Raw genomic sequence first — 18392 nt, forward strand, 5'->3', positions numbered from 1 at the left:
GCCACTGAAGAAAGCAGTATAGAGGTAAATGTTATGTTAAAATACCCGCTTGCAAATAGCCTTTTGAGGCTGTCATCCTGGAATTTAATCACATATACATTAGCAAATATTTTGCCCTGTAATAGACTCTTAACTAGGCTGTCTTACCTCTCATACACTATAACCAAAGACAATCCATGTTGAATGGTGTTGTTGAGATATAAACTACATGCCAAAAAATTCAGCTATTTTAGCTGCAAAAATGTAATCGTTTTTAGGGTAGTGCAAACACAGTTATGCCCCCATCACTGTAATCTAATTTTAGAGTGTTTGCAACAGGAATCTCAGGCACACGAGCAGTCAGTTTGCAATCTCCTTTTACTCCAAGGTCCAGACAACCACTAACCTACTTTCTATCTCTCTAGGAGATGAAGAAGGCTGAGCTAGATTCATGGAGAAGCTACATCTGAATATGTGTAAAAGTATGAATGTAGCACGGACAACCTGGACACTCAGTGTTGGGAGGGGGAGGGGAGGTGGGGGGAGAGGGGACCAAGCAGTTTGAATGTATGCCATTTTCAATACAATCCACATCAAAATAATAAAAATAAAAAGACTAAAAAATAGGACTGAAGGTGTAGCTGAGAGATAGAATGCCCCTGGGTTCCATTGCCCCAGTACCACAAAAAACATCATGGTAAAGAAGACGGATACACAGCCGTCACTGCAGTTGTCATGCGACGTCTTACATTGGATTCTGTTTCATGGATTACTTCTTCATTCAGGGAGTCCCAAAGCCTTCCCAGGTACAATTCATGATAAGTTAATCTCTTAAAAATGTTTGAACACTTGAAATTATTGAGTTTATTTTCATTCATAATTTATACTTTGTTGGCTATATAATTTTAGAGTGAGATAAGTTGTTCTGGATCATAAGGGTATTTAGTATTCAGTCAACTTAGAGATAATTGTATTGATATTTAGAATATATCCACTTGGGGATTTGCTTTGTATATAACCTGAATTTCTGTCTTGCCTTCTTCCAGATACTTTTAGAATCTTCTCTTTAGCCCTAGTGTTCTTAAATTCCACAAGATGTATATGGATTTCGGTCTATTTTTGTCCCATTTTGCCAGACACTCACGAAATCTTTCGTTCTCTTAAATTTGGGTTCTTCTATTCCTGGAAGCAGCCTTTAAATATATCACAGACAATATCATCATCTTTATGTTCCTTATTTCTATTTTTGGACTCCTAGTATTTGACTATTAAGCTCTCTGGAATGATTGTTTAATATTCTTATCTTTTCTATTAAATTCTTTGGGCTCCAATTTTTGAGAGATTTTCTCATCTTTGTCTTCCAATCCATCAACTTGCAACACATTTTTAATTCTTAATTTTTTTCTTATGCATGTCCTTTTCCCCTCAATATATAGTACCTTATTTTTTAAATAATTTTAATTCTTTGTTTCTTCTGAGAGCTTTGTTGCTAGTTTGCTTCTGGCAATCTTAAAGTCTCAATCATTTGCAGTCTCTATATCCTCCCAGTTGCTTGGTTTTCTGTGTTCAAATCTCTTTCACGTTGGACACTTTCCTCCGGGGTACAGTGATCCTTGGCTGTCTGCCACTATTTATGGATTGGGGTACCAAAAATCTGGCTTAAAGTTCTCTATGCACAGTTGAGGCTTGTTACCTATATATTTTATTTTATGGTGATCTGACTTGGCTCTTACATTGGACAGTCTAAAATTATCGGTATTTTTAGAGTTGTTTTTTATTGTTCTACCTCAATGGGGATTGGACCCTTCTCCATAAGGGAACCTTCTCCTCTCCTTCAAAGCCTACCTGTTAGGTTTTATATCACCGAAAGAATTTGAGGTCTGGAGGTTTATTTAATACTCCTATGCTGACATAATTTATACTTCTAAAGTCTTATAAGTCAGTTATCGCCATTTTTATGCTTTCTGGTTTATTGCTAATTTCTTTTCTTTTTTTCTTTTGGATTGTAAACTTATGCTTTACTTCTTTTTAGTAGAATTCCAAGAGAGAAAAATATCCTACATATAAACCTTCCCGTCTTCCTGCTTAGCCCTATACAGTTAGGCTCTTTTATTTTATTTTATTTTAATCTTTTGGGTCTAGGAATTGAATACAGGAATATTCTACCCCCAAGCTATCACCCAAGGCTTTTTCATGTTTCTATTTAGAACCAGGTCTCACTAAATCCCTAAGTATCTCACTAAGTCACTGAGACTGACTTCAGAGCTGTGATCTTCCTTGCTAAGCCTCCCAAGTCCTGGAACTACAGATCTGTACCACTATGCCCCGCTTATAGCTTGCATTTACATACCACAACTTGTATACAGACACAAAAACAATCAAACTGAATTCCTTAAGTGCTATAATAAAAACATAACAACATATTGAGTACACCGAGTGAAGTCAGAACTCAATTCGAACAATTCAGAATCTCTTCGCTTTTTTGACATTTTGACAAGGACCTAAAATATAAATTCAAGTTTGATGTTTATAGAAAGTGAAAGACATCTTAACACAATGAGTTTAAAATAAGCAAATACACTACTGGGTTTCGTAAGACTTTATATCCAAATCCTCCAATTATCTTAATTGGAATTAATATTTCATATTACAGATAAGAAAAGTAAGGCCAGGGAAACTATATTTAAAAGATTAAAGTTATCTGGAAATAAATATTGAATTTAAATATAGATTCTTACTTCTCCAAAGTCCTGCTTTCTTGTGTGTAGAAATATAGAGAGAGTGAACTGCGGATCTTTATCAGAGGCAAAACCGGCATCCTCACTTGCTGAGAGACAGTTACCTCTCGGCTTTTGAGAGTGATTATACAGTTTATGTAATACCTAAGTTCAATTTTCTTCCCTGGTATCACGGATTAATATCCAACTTTTTTATCCTACTAGGGTGCCTATGACAGGTATAGAATATAGACAAGAAAAGTTTTCTCTATCTTTATTCGGAAAAGGATGGGAGGCAGTTGAATAACTTACATGTGGGGATTCATAGGTTTAGTTCCCACACTCTGTCTGCCCCCCTTTCTACTGGCTCCAAGGTCTGTCTGTGGCGTATGTTTGCAGGAACAGAACTGCAGAGGGGGCTGCAGGTGCACAGCATCTCTGGGTGCTGAGTCCCACCGCCTGCCTCTCACGCACATTCCCCTGGGAGGCTCGCCATGCTTGCTGCGTCACCGAGCCACCCCGAGCGCTCTTCTGTGAATCCCATTTCCTCAAGTGGCCACTGGTTTGGACTCAAGGGGCATTAAGTGTACCTCCTGATTTTCTCTGGAATATTACAGCTGTACTATTGATAAGTTCTTTACGCTTTTCTTTCCATACTTGTCTTTTTCCAGGGCACCGACTGAGAGCTGATGTGGTGCGAGGAACTCTGATTAATGCTGGGGAGCAGAGGTCACGGAATGCAGGGCTCCTGAGGCCCTTGCTCTGCACTAGACACACTGCGAATGTGTTAGGTCGTTTGTCTTGCTTCTCACATTTCAAACCTCGATGAATTTTCATTTAACATTGTTAGTATGTTCCTGTCTTTACAGATGAATATTTTAGGTACAGAGTTAATAGCTCGTCCTAAATCCGGGTTAAACAATAGTATGCAGAAGGATTTGAACTAGAGCCGTCTGAAAAGAGAGAGCTATCAGTCAGTCACCCTGCACCGCTGTGTCAAGATATATAAGTAGAGATGTATGTGTATGTGTGTAAGTGTATATGTATGTATGTACTTCTGGGGACTCAACTCAGGGGCATTCTATCTCTGAGCTATACTTTACAACCCTATTTTATTTACTTTTTTTATTTCAAAACAGGGTCTCACAAAGTTTCCAAGTGCCTTGCTACACTGCTGAGGCTGTCCTCCTGCCTCAGCCTCCCCAAAACTGGGGTTATACATGCACCACTATTCCCTACTCTTTCCTAGGAATTTTAGTTAACATTTTAAATTTCTTTGTGTGTTCAGTAGTGTTAACTTTCAGGATTTAGAAGCCCATTCCGGACACACTTCCGGGAAGATGGCGACCGAGAAAAGCGGGGCTTAAGAGTCCCGCTAACAACCAATCTCCATTACCACAAAAAGAGCGCCTTTCATAGCCAGAAAACACCATCATCAGAAAAACAAAAAACCCACCAGGCTCCAGAGAGAAAGCGGACTGAGAACAGAGCTCAGGGCCACAGAGGAGACACACGCACCCGAGGACGCGGCAGCAGCGCCATACTGCCGGCGGCAGCGGCGAACTCAACGGACGGCTACAGCAAGCCGAGGTGAGCCGATGTGGAACAGCCAGGCGGGATCTTTCGGCGCAGACAGCATTTAAAGCTCCCAGTGGCTGAGCTCAGCACACGCTGCAGGGATTCAGAGTGGAAATCAAAACCAGAGAAGAAAAAATACGCCAGCCTCATGGCCGAGGGCGTGGCAGAGGCGCCATATTGCCACCGGCGGCGGCAGCAGCTGTGAATTCACCGAGTCCAGTACAGCTACATCTATGTACTCAAGAACAGTGAGTCAAATTGCGGGCCACAGAGGAGAAATCGCAATATTGGGCCTCCTGGGACTTGACCCAGTGAGGGAGGGGTGGTGGCAGAGATATCACACCATAGGAGAGCGTGCAACCTGGCACCCCCCATAGTTTAAAGCAGTCTCTATCGACTCCCTGGGTCGGAGACTCTGTGATACAACCCAGTAAAGGAGTAGTGGGGTCTGAGATAATACAGACTCAAGATCCAGAGCACCTTAAGTGAAGCCATAGTGACCCAAGGGAAGAACCCAGAGAAGGCACAAACCTCCGAAATCATGGTAAAGAGGAATAAAACTGGAGTAATGAATGTGCACAACCCCACAACATCAGAACCTGATAAAACAGAAAATCAGAGATTTCTAGAAGATCAAATCAGGAAAATAACTGTAGAAATAATAGAGGTGCTTCGAAAAGAACTCAGAGAGAGCCAAAAAGAGATAAAGGATGCAATTAATGAAGTAAAGGCCTCAATTCAAAGCACAAACAACCGATTAGAACACATGGAGAACAGAATCTCGCTCTTAGAAGATGAGCAATCCAAAAATGAATGCATAGTTTCTAATCTAGAAAAAGATATCCAACAGCAGGAATCTGACATTGAAGAAATATGGGCCCATCTTAAGAGAGCTAACCTAAGAATAATTGGAATAGAGGAGGGAAAAGAAAGTGATACCAAAGGGATCAACAATCTCTTCAAGGAAGTAATAGCAGAAAATTTTCCAAATATAGAGCAAGAGGTTGATACACAGATCCAGGAAACTTATAGAACTCCCTTTAGACAGGATCGGAGAAGAGGATCCTCACGCCATATAATTGTCAAAATGACCAATGTGGAAGCCAAGCAGAGAATCTTAAAGGCAACAAAAACAAAGGGCCAAGTGACATTCAGAGGCAAACCAATTAGAATCACTCCAGACTTCCCAAACCAAGTCATGAGAGCCAGAAGGGCTTGGAGTAACATATTCCAAACTCTGAAAGAAAACAACTTCCAGCCAAAAATTTCCTATCCAGCAAAACTTTCTATCAAATTAGATGGAGAAATAAGAAGCTTCCATGACAAACAGAAACTGAAGGAATTTATGTCTTCAAAACCAGCGCTAGAGAAAATACTCAAAGAGATTAACTACAAAGAAGAAATAGGTAACACACACCAGAACCAGAGAAACAAGAGTTTCCATCCAACAGACAACTAAGATTGGTTATCTGTGGAGATTCATTATTTATGTTAGTCTTTTACCTATCTCTAAATTGTATTGTTTGCCTTTATTGTTGTTAATTTTTAGGATTTCTAGTTGGAATATTAATATACCTTCAGATATAGCATTTGGAAATATTTTATCCCATTCTATTAGTAACTTTTAACTCTGTTTACATTGTCTTTGGATATACAATATTTTCTTTTATTTTTTAGGGAGTTTGTATATTCTTCTGTTGCCTGTGCCATTGAAATCATATCCAAGAAATCACTGCCAATTTCAATGTTGTGAGGTTTTATGACCCAGATTTTCTCCTAAATGTTTATAGTCTTAAGATTTATATTTAGGTCTTTTATCTATTTTGAGTTAATATTTGTATATGGGATTAGGTAAGGGTCCAATTTTATTCTTTTCCATGTAATTATTATTTTTCAACAATATTTAGTTAAAAGATTATTATTTCCACCACCAAATCTTCGTGGAAACCTTGTCAAAAATAACTTGACAATATAGGGAAGAAGTTAGCTCTAGGCTTGTATTTAACTCCAATGGTCTATATATCTGCCTTTAGAACTGTACTACACTGTTTCAATTATTGTAGCTTTATATGGTTTGAAATCAGAAAATATATATCTGCTAGCTTTGTTCTTTTTCAAGATCGTTTTGGGTATCTAGAATTCATATTCCATATTAGGATAGATTTTTTTCTGAAAAATAAATATATAAATATATGATAGTTTCACCTAAAAAAACAGAAAAAAATATGCTCTGGTAAGAAAGAAAGCAAAAAGAAATACTGAAATGTTATCTTTAAATCATCAAACGCTTGGTATCAGACAAATGAAACTGTTATGTGAGATTATCATTTTTAATTCTGGATAAATTGCTATAATACTAGATGTCAACCACTAAGCCAAGCATGGGAAGGAGGGATGGGGAGAGAATGGGGTGGGGATCGGGTGGGGGCTGACTGGGCGATGTGTGCATGTATGTCTACAAAAGTTTGTATCCCACTATGATGTATGAATACAGTGCACCAATAAAATAAAATTAAAAAAAGAATAAAAAAAATAATAATAAAATGTAGATACATCAAAAAAAAAAAAAGAAGCCCATTCCGGTTGGCAAAATGACAATTTATAAACTAGTAGACTGAGCGTAGGCCAAGAGGATCAGTAAGGTCGCAGTCTACACTGAACTCACAGGCCAGTCCTAACTGGACTGGAAGACATTGGAGGGACTCAGAGATGTTATCTTCAAGAAGAAAGAAGGCATCCATCACTCAGGGAACCACCTAGGAAGGCTGTTCTCATTCTGGTTCTTTTCCCTGAGGAGTTCTGTGACCCTAAAACTAATCACTTAATCACAGAACTGCCTAATGCCTGATATCCTACCTATATTGCTAGAGTCTAAATTAGGTCGTATATTAGAGCTAGGCCCACTTTAGGACAAAGAAAGAAAGAAAGAAAGAAAGAAAGAAAGAAAGAAAGAAAGAAAGAAAGAAAGAAAGAAGGAAAGAAAGAAGAGAGAGAGAAAGAAGGAAGGAAAGAGAATAAGAAGGAAAGAAAATCACAATTCATGGCGTGTCAGTGTGAAAGAGTAAAGGGCTCGGGTGGAAATTTAGTCAGTAAGTGATTGACTCCTCTTCACTGGAAACACACGCTGGGCTTCCAGGAGCTCGACTCGCCTGCTTGGTTCTTCCTTGTCGTCTCTGCTGTTTAGCTGATTCTTCTTCATCTTGACCTTTCAGAATTGGAGTGCTCCAGGGTTCAGTCCTTGGCCCTCTTCTGTCTCCTTTTCTGCATCACCTGATCACCTGTTCTGCTTTTAAATGTCAGTGACCTTCGAAACTGTCCTCAGCCCGGTCCCTCCTGGGCGCGCTCCCAGCCCGCCTGCCCAGCTGTGGCCCTGGACTTCCAGCTGGGCTTCGTGCCAAGTTCCTCACAGCCTGATCCATTCATTGTTCTTTGCTTAGTAACATGGCCAGGGAGATAGTTTCCTTTTCTTTTTCTATCTTTATAAGTTAGATCATGTGACAGATCCCCCATTTGACGTCCTTCAATGCTTCTTGATTTCACTAAAGCAAAACACTTAGAGTGGCTGTCGGGCCCTGCCTCTCCTGTCCCTCTTAGTTCTCCAGACCCTCTGCGTGTTTCTGCCCAAATCCCTCAGCCCCAGGAACGTGCGCCTTCTGCCTGTCCCTTCACCACAGCAGGCGCTGCTCGTGCCTCAGCGGCTTTGCTCTGCTCTTCTTTCTGTGTGTCACCTATCCCGCTGATGTCCACCTGCCTGGACCTCACCGTCCCGTCTTCCCTCTGTCTCAGTGAGGCCACTCTAGACGAATTGCTCTCTGCGGCCGCTTCGCGAGATCCCCGTCACCTTCCACTATGGTTCATTTTTCACACCTTGTTTCTATTATACCAGGTGATTTGTTTGTTCTTGTTTCTTGTTTACTGTATGACTATTGAACGCTATGACCTGAGCTCCACAGTCTCAGTTTGTGTGTGTGTGTGTGTGTGTGTGTGTGTGTGTGTGTGTGTTACTGGGGATAGAACCTAGGGACATTCTACCCCCAGTCCTATTTTATTCTTTTATTTTGAAACAGGGTCTCACTAAGTCGCTGAGGCTGGCCATGAGCCTGTGAACCTCCTGTCTCAGCCTCCCAAGTCCTGGGATTATAAGCGTGCACCACCACACTCGGCTTCACTCCACTTTAGTTAATAGTGGTTCTCAAACATTTCGCTTAGTGTCTGGCATGCAATAGACGCTCATTTCAGCAGCCACTAGGCCAAGGAATGAATTAGAAGATATAATCTGATCAACACCAAACTGCATCCCAAGGTCGAGCATTAAGAAACCATGGCACACAGGGAGAACTGGATACGCTCTACCAAGAAAGGGCTGACTCATCATTGGGCAGGAAGACTCCTGGCTTCTAAACCTCCGTGTGGCTTCTAGCACTGCACATCCAAAGCTCATCTTCAGTACACCCTGCTTAGGAAGGCAGATGGATTTTTTTTTTTTTTTAGAAAAAAAGCTTCAAAAGTAGGATCTTTTTTCTCTACTATCTTTTAAAGATATACTTTTAGTCCTACTTGAGCAAGAAGGCAAAACTTCCTGTATTCCCCAAGATAGTTCTCCGCTTTCTCATAGATACTTTGAAACTCATTTCCCCAGTAATGATAAAATCTATTATTTTGCAGCAAAGGGAAACCCCCCAAATCAAATGCTCTTTCAGAATACTTATATTTGATCTAATTGAACCTAATCCTAATCTAATCAAACAGTAAGTATAAATCATTAATGCCAAAAAAGATTCCTATTTCCATGACAGGGTAAGCCGAGGTGACTTGGAGGGTGGAGGGGACTGAATTTTGGGGTCTTCCTAACGAAGGTGCAGGGCACAGGACACGGGGGCTGAAGCCAGTGGTAAATGAATTAGACAAAATCACAGTGTCATCCCTGTTTCCCTTCAACACAGAACTTCTTCAGCCTTTTCCTGCCCAGTCCTTCAGCGCTCCTCAAGGCCATTGTGCCACCCCCAGCAGAACACCCAGCCCTGGAAGGCAGCTGGCTGGCTGAGGCCACAGGTCTGCCTGTCAGGGCCTCTGCTTTCGTTTGGTTTATGCCATGCCAATTCTGTGTTTCTTACCACTATGCCCCTTTTGAAAAAATATGGCCCACACATTAAAGGACTACTTAGCAGTGTTATTAGTCTTAAAACAATAAATAATTATTTAATTAAATGATAAAGTTCAGTAAACTCTTTAAGCTAAAATGGACTACAGATCACAAAAGAACAGCTTCTATGAAGATTTTGCTTTTCTCAGTTTCAGTTCTCTGTGGTTCTCTGTGGTCAACTGAGTCTGAAAATATTAAATAAAATATTACAGAAAAAAGGAATTGGCAAGTTTTAAATTTCAGGCTAATCTGAGCGATGAGATTAAGTCTCACGCTGTACCATTCTGTCCAGACTGCGAATCATCCCTTTGCCCAGCTTATCCACTGAGTATCTACTACCCACGCTAGTCACTAGTCCCCTTGTTTCAGTGAACTGTCACAGAATAGCAGTGCTTGTGACCATGGCACCTCATGTAGTAGCCCGGTCCTAGGCCGCAAGCCCATGCCACTCAACTCCCTTGATCTCATCTTGTAAAGACTAGATAATCTCACAGTATCACAAGGATAAAGGTGAATATAGTACAAGAAAATATTTAGAAAGAGACCACCTTCACATAATTTTATTATCAGTATAGTTATAATTTTTATTTTATATTAATATACTTTTATTGATGTATTGAAATTATACAGTTTTGTGGATATTTATGTGTGAGTTATTGGGGATTAAACCCAGAAGCACTCTGCCTTCTAACTATACTCTCAGCCCACTTTTATGTCTTGCTAGGTTTCTGAGAGCCTTGCTAAGTTGCTGAGTCTGACTGAACCAGTGGTCCTCCTGTCTCAGCCTCCCAAGTACTGGGATTACAGGCTTGCGCCACTATACCCATGTAATGATACATTATGAAGATTTAGAGGGATGGGAACATACACACACAGAGCTATTTTATTATCAGTTACTGTTGTTAATCTCTAACTGTGCCTTACTTACAAGTTCAACTTTATGATATATATGTATGAAAAAAATAGTTGTGTTTGGTTCTATCCACAGTAACTTCAAGCACCCACGAGGGGTCTTGAAACAAACCCCTCTATGATAAGGATGGTCTATTATGCAGTTGTTTTTTGCTGAGTGGAACAATCTCTTACTTAATTCTTCACTCTTTCTATTGACTGTTTTTCCAAAAATATTTTTTTAATTTTATGCCCATTTTAAATGTTCATTATGTTATCACTCTATAAAAGTCTTCACTAGTCCTAATTGTAAAGGTAATTTCAGCCAACTGCACACAGGAACGAATGGAATAGACTGAATTTAAGGGACTAGAAGAAAGTGTGTTTACAATAAACATTTCCATAATCTCTTTCTTTATTAGAATATGTATATATTCAAGTACCAAAGAAAATAAAAATCATGAGGTATCCTCCTCTTTATCCCCAGACCTGCAAGAAAAAAAAAGAATATGCTGTATAATTATTTTCCATCAGTTCAGGAACTGAACTAGACACCAACTTGAATAGACAGAATCAAGAAATGTATACTATTTCCCTTCAAACTTTCTTGGGATCTTGAGTGTTTTTATTCACATTCACATCGATGAGATTCACATTGATATTTTCATGTCTAATAGTTAATTAAAATCTATACAACTTCGTCTATTACATCTTAATATCCTAGAAAATTGTATATTTTTCTGATCGTTAATTTACTGAACTATTAAATCCACTTTCACATGTATTTAGAAAAATGGACTAGAGAAATTGAAATTAGCTCATGTTGTTAACAGAAGGGGCAGCTTAAATCTATAAACAAATTGTTAGCACAGGTTGTGGACCTTTAAATATTCATTTGGTATGAATCATGTTTCAAGTCCTGTCTTCCATATTATCTCTAAATGTACAAAAACAGAACCCATTGGTTCCTGGAGCCAGTTTTATAAATTTGGCCTGCAGTGTTTTCCTCTCTTGGTTTATCAATTTCTTCAGGCTGGGTAACAAGTATATCCCCATTCCGGGTTCTTGTCCAAGGCAAACGGAGTATTAGGGATACATTCCAAGGCATTTGGAAGCCTCACCCTGACATAAGGACCATTTCTCCAATTGGAGAGAACACCAAGGAACCACAGATGGCTCAGGAACACGCAAGTGGGCCAAGTTTTAACATTTTAGTGTTGCCACATTGGGTTTCATTTCCCAGTAATAATGCAGCCAAGTATCTTGAAACGTATACCCCTAAGAGGAGGCTGCTTCTCTGTGGTTGTTAATCAGGACAGCTAGTCTTTTTTCCCCTCACTAGATGGGAGGTTAAGTCAAGGCAACTGCCTAATAATATTTGTCCCAAACATGGCACATCTCGTTTTTAAGGTGGGCAGATCGTGTAGCCCATGGAAACACAAATAACTGAAAAGCATTTCAATTTTTGTATCAGTATCTCACAACACCCTCGTGAAATTAATTAGGTAGTATAAGGTTCATTTTGCTATCCCCTTGTCTTACAGATATTTAAATTCCACAAATAACTCACCTATGGTGTCTTAAAGAGCTAGAAGGTTATGTATTTTTCTACATTACTGTGGCATGATCACAAACACAATGATGGTGCTGTGGTGTTTCCCAGGTGTGTAATAAATCGTAAAATGTGGTCATAAACTAGAAAGTCTGAATTCATCTCAATTTTTCTTTTAAAACTGATTATTATTATCATTTATCCAGGTCTATGAGTATATTGAGCGTGGCCTTTGTTTATGTCTGCCTGTGGTGAGTACAGAACAGTCCCATCTTCTAGCCCAGCTAAGCCGAAAGTGGGGAGGACATGAAGGAAGCACAGAGCTTTCACCTACATCCATGTTGTAAAGGGCTCAAATTCTCAAACCCGATCAGATTCAAGCTCCTACTTTCTCATGAGTTGAAAAGAAAGATCTGTGAAAACTCAGCTCACGCTAAGATGATGAGACACAGCAGCCCAGGCTGTGACTCACGGTAACGTGCTGTTGATCACCTTACTGTGTTATATTCGCATGTTCCTCTGGGGCCTTTCTTTCAAACTGAAGATAGTCCCTAAACATGAAAATCAGGTAATGAGAAAATTCATGTGTTTTAAGGACTATCTTGCCTTACATAGGAGTCTGTTTTTGGGTGTTTTTTGTTGTTGTTCGTTTTGTTTTGTCTCTAATATGCACCTTCTTACTTATTCCAGGCACAAGGCCATGAATGCTGCAATCCCATTTGTTGGAATGGACAAAACACAGCTTCCTTTTGGATTGTAATTTTTTTTCATGCTCAGCTGTTTTGCATGACAAGGCTCTGTTTGGTTTTATTTAGTTAATGATGGAGCCACTGAAACTCACTCAGAAAAATAAGAAGTGCAAGAAGCAGAAAGATCCATTCTAGAAAGAACTCTTTGAGCGCAAGCTCAGTGGTTGGGCATGGCCAGGCTCCAGGAGAAAGGAGAACAACACAAAGATGGTCTTCAGCTGGGGCCACCTGGGCCAGGCCGAATCCCAGGGCAGGAGAAAGATGGAGAAGGTCAAAGAAGTGACCTGAGCTATGTCCAGCTCTAAGCAAACAAGCATCTCTATGTGATCCCTAAGTCAACACTGATTTCTTAGTTGCTTAAGTGGTTTAATTCATTGCTTCTTTCCAGAAGTACATTTGGGGATTTTCAAAATGTAGAGAAATGGTGCATTCTGAAAGCTGAGTCATGACTAATCACAGTAGGTGGCTTCTCAGCCCTGCTCTGTGAAACTCACAGATTTGGGCGATGGTAAGCCTTGTCGTTTTTGTGTGTAACAGCAGTTTTCTCAGAAGGAGACTATTACAACTCCTCTGTTTCTATTTTTGTGCTTCAGATAAAAATATATTATAATAACTCAAGATGGGTGATAACCTCTTTATTCTAAAATATCTTTATTGTAGACCCTGGGGATTAATGTATTTCCTGAAGTAGAAACTCCTAAGTCAGATATTTTCCATACATTTGGAATTAAGACTTTCTCCTAAATATTAGTCATTATTTCCAGTTCTAACCATCTCTATTTTTTAAAACAAGATTGGAAAGGTGGGGCTATGGGAAGATATAAATTTTCACTCTTCTGTGAAAAGGACAATGAATGTATTTCTAAAGAATATGATATAAATGGATTATTGTACTATTTTTTCCAAGGAAGTTGAATCCTGTCCCAAATCATTTGTCCCTTCCTTATCACCAGTAAAAGAGAATGTATGGATATGTATCCAGCACAGCTGTGGAAATAGCATGTTTTTAGATGAGTTTTTTTTATTCCAGTTTCAATGGACACCTAAAAGCTAGAATGGCCCCTGAGATCATTTTGTATCCTAGTGCTAATGGGCTCAAGAAGCTGTTTTTGCCAAAATCCCACACCTGAGCCTCCCGATGAGTGTCAACGTCAGTCCAAAGCCACTGGCAGCCCGGGTTCTGGTGCCTGGTGGATAGTGTGAAAAATGCCCTTGCCACTAAGGAGATGAAGGAAGATCCAAAGAAAAGAGACGTCACACCAGCTGCAGTAAAACCTCGATGAATTTGCAGTTTCTCACCATGGGGATATTTGTTATTCAATGAAAGCCCTAACATTGTGGCTACAAATAAAGAAAACAAAATTCAACCTCTGAAAAAAAAAAAAAAAGGAAAAAAGGGTGTATTATGTCTTAGACTGGGGGATGATGATAGGATTTTAGCTGGTGGCACCAGGAGGCGGGAACTCCATGGTGTTGACTAGCTCCTTTCCTACTACTGCCTTCTGGAGGCTGGAGTGTAGTTCTCACATACCTGGATCTCACCAAGTCACATAGTTAACTGCCAAAGGGAAAAGGAAGTAGGTATCTCCTGACTTCCACAGATGAACCTAGAGAACATTTTTAACAAAATGACTTTTTAAGTCTTCAAGTCAGTTGCTGTGGCAAGGCAGATGGAAGATGACAACAGCTCAGTGTCTGCTGTCAGAATCAGGGAGTAAAATATGTTCCCAGGTGTGGGGGGTGGGCTCTCCATGGAGCGAAATCAGCTCACTGCACTCTGGCTTGGTACCTTCAACTGGGCACACAATAATTCTCAGGATTATGCTCAATAAGTTCACCATTTTGTTGGGTTAGGGTGAATTAAGGGCAGTGGAAGAGGATGGGTGATTCAAAATAAATCTTTGATACTTCTTTGAAAGGAATGCATAGGAGCTGGGTGTAGTGCAGCGGTGCATGACTGTAGTCCTGGTGCTTGAGAAGCTGAAACAGGAGGATGGTAGGTTTGAGGCCAGCCTCAAACTTAATGAGATCCTCAGATTTAGTGAGACACTGTTTCAAATACAAAAAAACAAAAAGGGCTATGGGTACACTTTGGAGTAGAATGCTCTTGAGTTCAATCGCCAGTACCAGAGAGGAATATGTAGGGAATTAAAAATTGGACATTTCTCTTTCTCTTTCCTTTCATTCTTTCTCTTATCTTCCATTTCATATCACTTCCCCTACTATTTTTTCTTGTTCTCTCTCTTCCTTTCTTCTTTTCCATCCTTCCTCTGTCCATTTTTATGTGGAAAATATATCTATTTCTAGTGCCTTTTCCTGAGATTATAAGAGCACATTTGATATTTGAGGGGGTTTGGGGAACAGGTAGCACCGGGACTCCTCTCCGGGGCTCCTCTGCATTTTACACATTCTATGGTTTGGGTAGTTTACTTTAAAAGTATACCCTCTCATGCCTCATTTTCCCTAGTGACAATGATAATCATTAGTATCTTTAAGTATTTAATTTTTTTCTTGGTATGAACCACACATGTCAGAGATTGAGTTTCTGTACTCCTTTTTCCAATTTGATTAAAAAATTCTACCTTACTCAAGATCGAAGGGACCTGAAAATCCTATGGGTGAAAAATGTGAGGCTTAAAAATATGTTTCAGGTCTAACTGACAGAGACAAGACCAGAACTCAAGATCCTCTAGCTCTTATTTCAAGACTTTTATGGTCAGAATAGAATACATCCTGAAGAGCTGATGAATTAATGTTCAGATCTGATGTAGTTAAGTCATGAGGTTGTAACCCCATAGCAGGTATATCCATTGTGAAGGATTTCTGAGTGGAACCTAAGGAAGTAGAGATGGAGAAGGTGGTCCCTAAAGGTTTGGCCTGAGGGATTGTGCTTTTGTCTTTGAATCTTGCTTGTTTACTCACTCTGTCTTGCTACCAGCCTCCATGATGGGAGAGTAGAGCCTTGCTTTCTCCTTTCTCTGCTTCCTGCTGCTGTGCCTGAGATACATGAACCTTGGCTTCACATAGACTGAACCAAGAATCTTCAAGAAACGGTGAGCAAATAAATCTTTATTTCTCTAAGTTGTCTGGTCAGTTGCTTTGGATCACAGCAATGAGAATGTTGACTAACCCAAAGACCATGGAGAGTGTTGCAAAATCATGGAGCCTATGTCTTACCATACAAAGCTTAACACTGTAATTTAAAATCAAGACTTACAGTACTTATATGCTGCATAGTTAATGCTTTGTGTAAATATTTCACTATATGGTTAATATACATAAAGAACAAGCAATTTATCTAGAGCATGATTATTTATAATATTTCTGAGCAGTCAAATCAAACATTTGATATTGTATTAGTTTTCTATTGCTATCTTAACAAATTACTACATGACAAGTGACTTAAGACAGGACAAGTCTGTTGCTTATAGTTGTGGAGGAGAGAAAACAAAGGAGTTTCTAGGGCAATCCTGTTTTTAAAGGCTCCAGGATAATCTATTCTTTGCCATTTCTAGTTGCTAGAAGTTGCCTGTATTCCTTGGTGTGTTGTATCATATTGTTTTGACATGTGTTGCCATAGTAACATGTCCTTCCTTGACTCTGACATTTTAACCTTTCTCCATAATTTGCAAGGACTTGTGGGATTAGATTGAGCCCACCCCAAAGATCTTGTAGATGGTATCTAGGGTTTATCAAATGCTAAAAGTGTGCTTTACCACTGGGCTATGCTCCAGAATCTGAGGATCATCATTTTTTTCAACCACAAGGGCCATCTAGGAATAAACATAAGAAATCCAGAAAAGGTGAAGCTATATCATTGCCAATGGGGGTCTGTTGAATTTGTAACCTAGACTTTTCCTGGAGAGTCTCACTGAGAAATCTTATTCAGTAGAGTTTTCATATTCCCTAGCTTGCCTCCTCCCCAAGTAGAATAGACTATTATATGGTTCTATAATTTGAATATGGAATGTTCCAAAGGCTCATGCAGAGAAATCTTGTCCCTTCAATGCAGCAATGTTCAGAAGTAGAGATTTTGAGAAATAATTGGATCATGAGGGCTGTATCCTCATTAGCAGACTACTTCATTGATAGACACATAGCTGAATGGGCCTTGAGAGCAGGTAGAAAATCTAGGAGATGCAACCTCATTGAAGGTGTGCCCTTGGACTCTGACACACACACTCTCTCTCTCTCTCTCTCTCTCTCTCTCTCTCTCTCTCTCTCTCTCTCTCTCTCTTTCTCTCCCTCCCTCCCTCCCTCCCTTGCAATGAGCAGCTTTCCTCTGCCATATTCTCCCATCTTGATATTTCTACGTCACCATGGACCTAAAAGCAATGGGTCCAGATGACTATGGCTGAAGCCTTTGAAAACATGAACCAAATCGAACCTTTTTTCTATTAGTTTGGGTGTAGAATGTCCCCCTGGCCCTCACAAAATCAAGGCATGACTGTTGAAAGCCAGACTTGGTTGCTAAGGAGGGGTCCCTAGGTGTGGCCTGGGGATTATAAACGTCCTGCCCTTGCCCTGCTCACTGTCTCCTGCATCCAGCTTCTGTGATGTGAGGAGCAGAGCCTGTCTTCTCCCTCTCTCCACTGCCCGCTACCATGCCCCAAGAGCCGTGGTCCTGGCCTCATTTGGAATGAACCAAAAAATCTCCAAGGAAACTGTGAGCAAATAAATCTTTCCCCCTCTAAGTTGTATGGTCAGCTCTTTGGATCACAGTAGTAAGAATGCTGACTGAGACACTTTTTCCTTTAAGCTTGTTTAATCAGGTGTTTTTCACAATGACAGAAAGCAGATCCACATGGGTAGCATTTCCTGGAGTTCCTCTCAAGAGAAAGGAGTGTGCAAAGAGAGTTTCTTGGCAGAAATGCATGTGTGTGGCTTAGCAATGAGTCTGGGGTAAGCAATCCAATGTGCACAGGACAAACTTTAAACAAGGTCAAGACTGATCTCCAGGACAGGAGGGCAAGAACGTATTTTCATGAAAGTGAGAAGCAGGATGGGAGATATTTGTCCAGGGCTGATGAGTTCTCTAGAAAATTATCTCAGAGGCTATAGATGGTTCTTGCTATTGCTTTCTGGACCACTCTTTGATGCTTACCACTCTTTTTCTGCTTCTCATTTAATGAATTAGCTAACTACACTTCTCTTTCTTTCTTTCTTTCTTTCTTTCTTTCTTTCTTCTTCTTTTTTTTTTTTTTTTGGTGGTACCAGGGTTCCTGGAAACTCTTCTACTTATGGGCTATACTCCCAGACCAATTTTTATACTTTTTTATTTGGAAACAGGGTCTCTTAAGCCAGCCTGGCTGGCTTCGAACCTGTATGATCCTCCTGTCTCCACCTCCCAAACACAGGGATTACAAGCGTGTGGCACTGTTTTGGGTTACTTTTTTTCTTCTGGTTTTTCCTTTTCATGTTGTTTACTATAGTATAACATTTGTCATCAGATTGCTACAAATGCAACAGGCTGTGGCCTTTAGGTTGCACATCCAAGCAGAAACGCCTTTCACCACCACTGCCTGATGACACTGGGGGGACTGCTCACTGATGTCCTGAGAGTCGATCTCAAGCTGAGTCATAAGACAGGTTCAGGTGCCCTTCATCTTGTTCCCCTGTTCAATATAACACCAAACTACATTGACAGAAATACAATCCCACTATTTTTTTGAGGGGGATGTATAAATGTCTTTAAAGTTTCTTAGATTAGGTAGGTGGGCATTCTTCTAACTCTTTGAGAATCTTTAAATTAAAAAATACTATGTTTGTTTAAAGTATTGCTG

This window comes from Muscardinus avellanarius (assembly GCF_963383645.1).
Source record: "Muscardinus avellanarius genome assembly, chromosome: 3".
In the NCBI taxonomy this organism is placed as follows: domain Eukaryota; kingdom Metazoa; phylum Chordata; class Mammalia; order Rodentia; family Gliridae; genus Muscardinus; species Muscardinus avellanarius.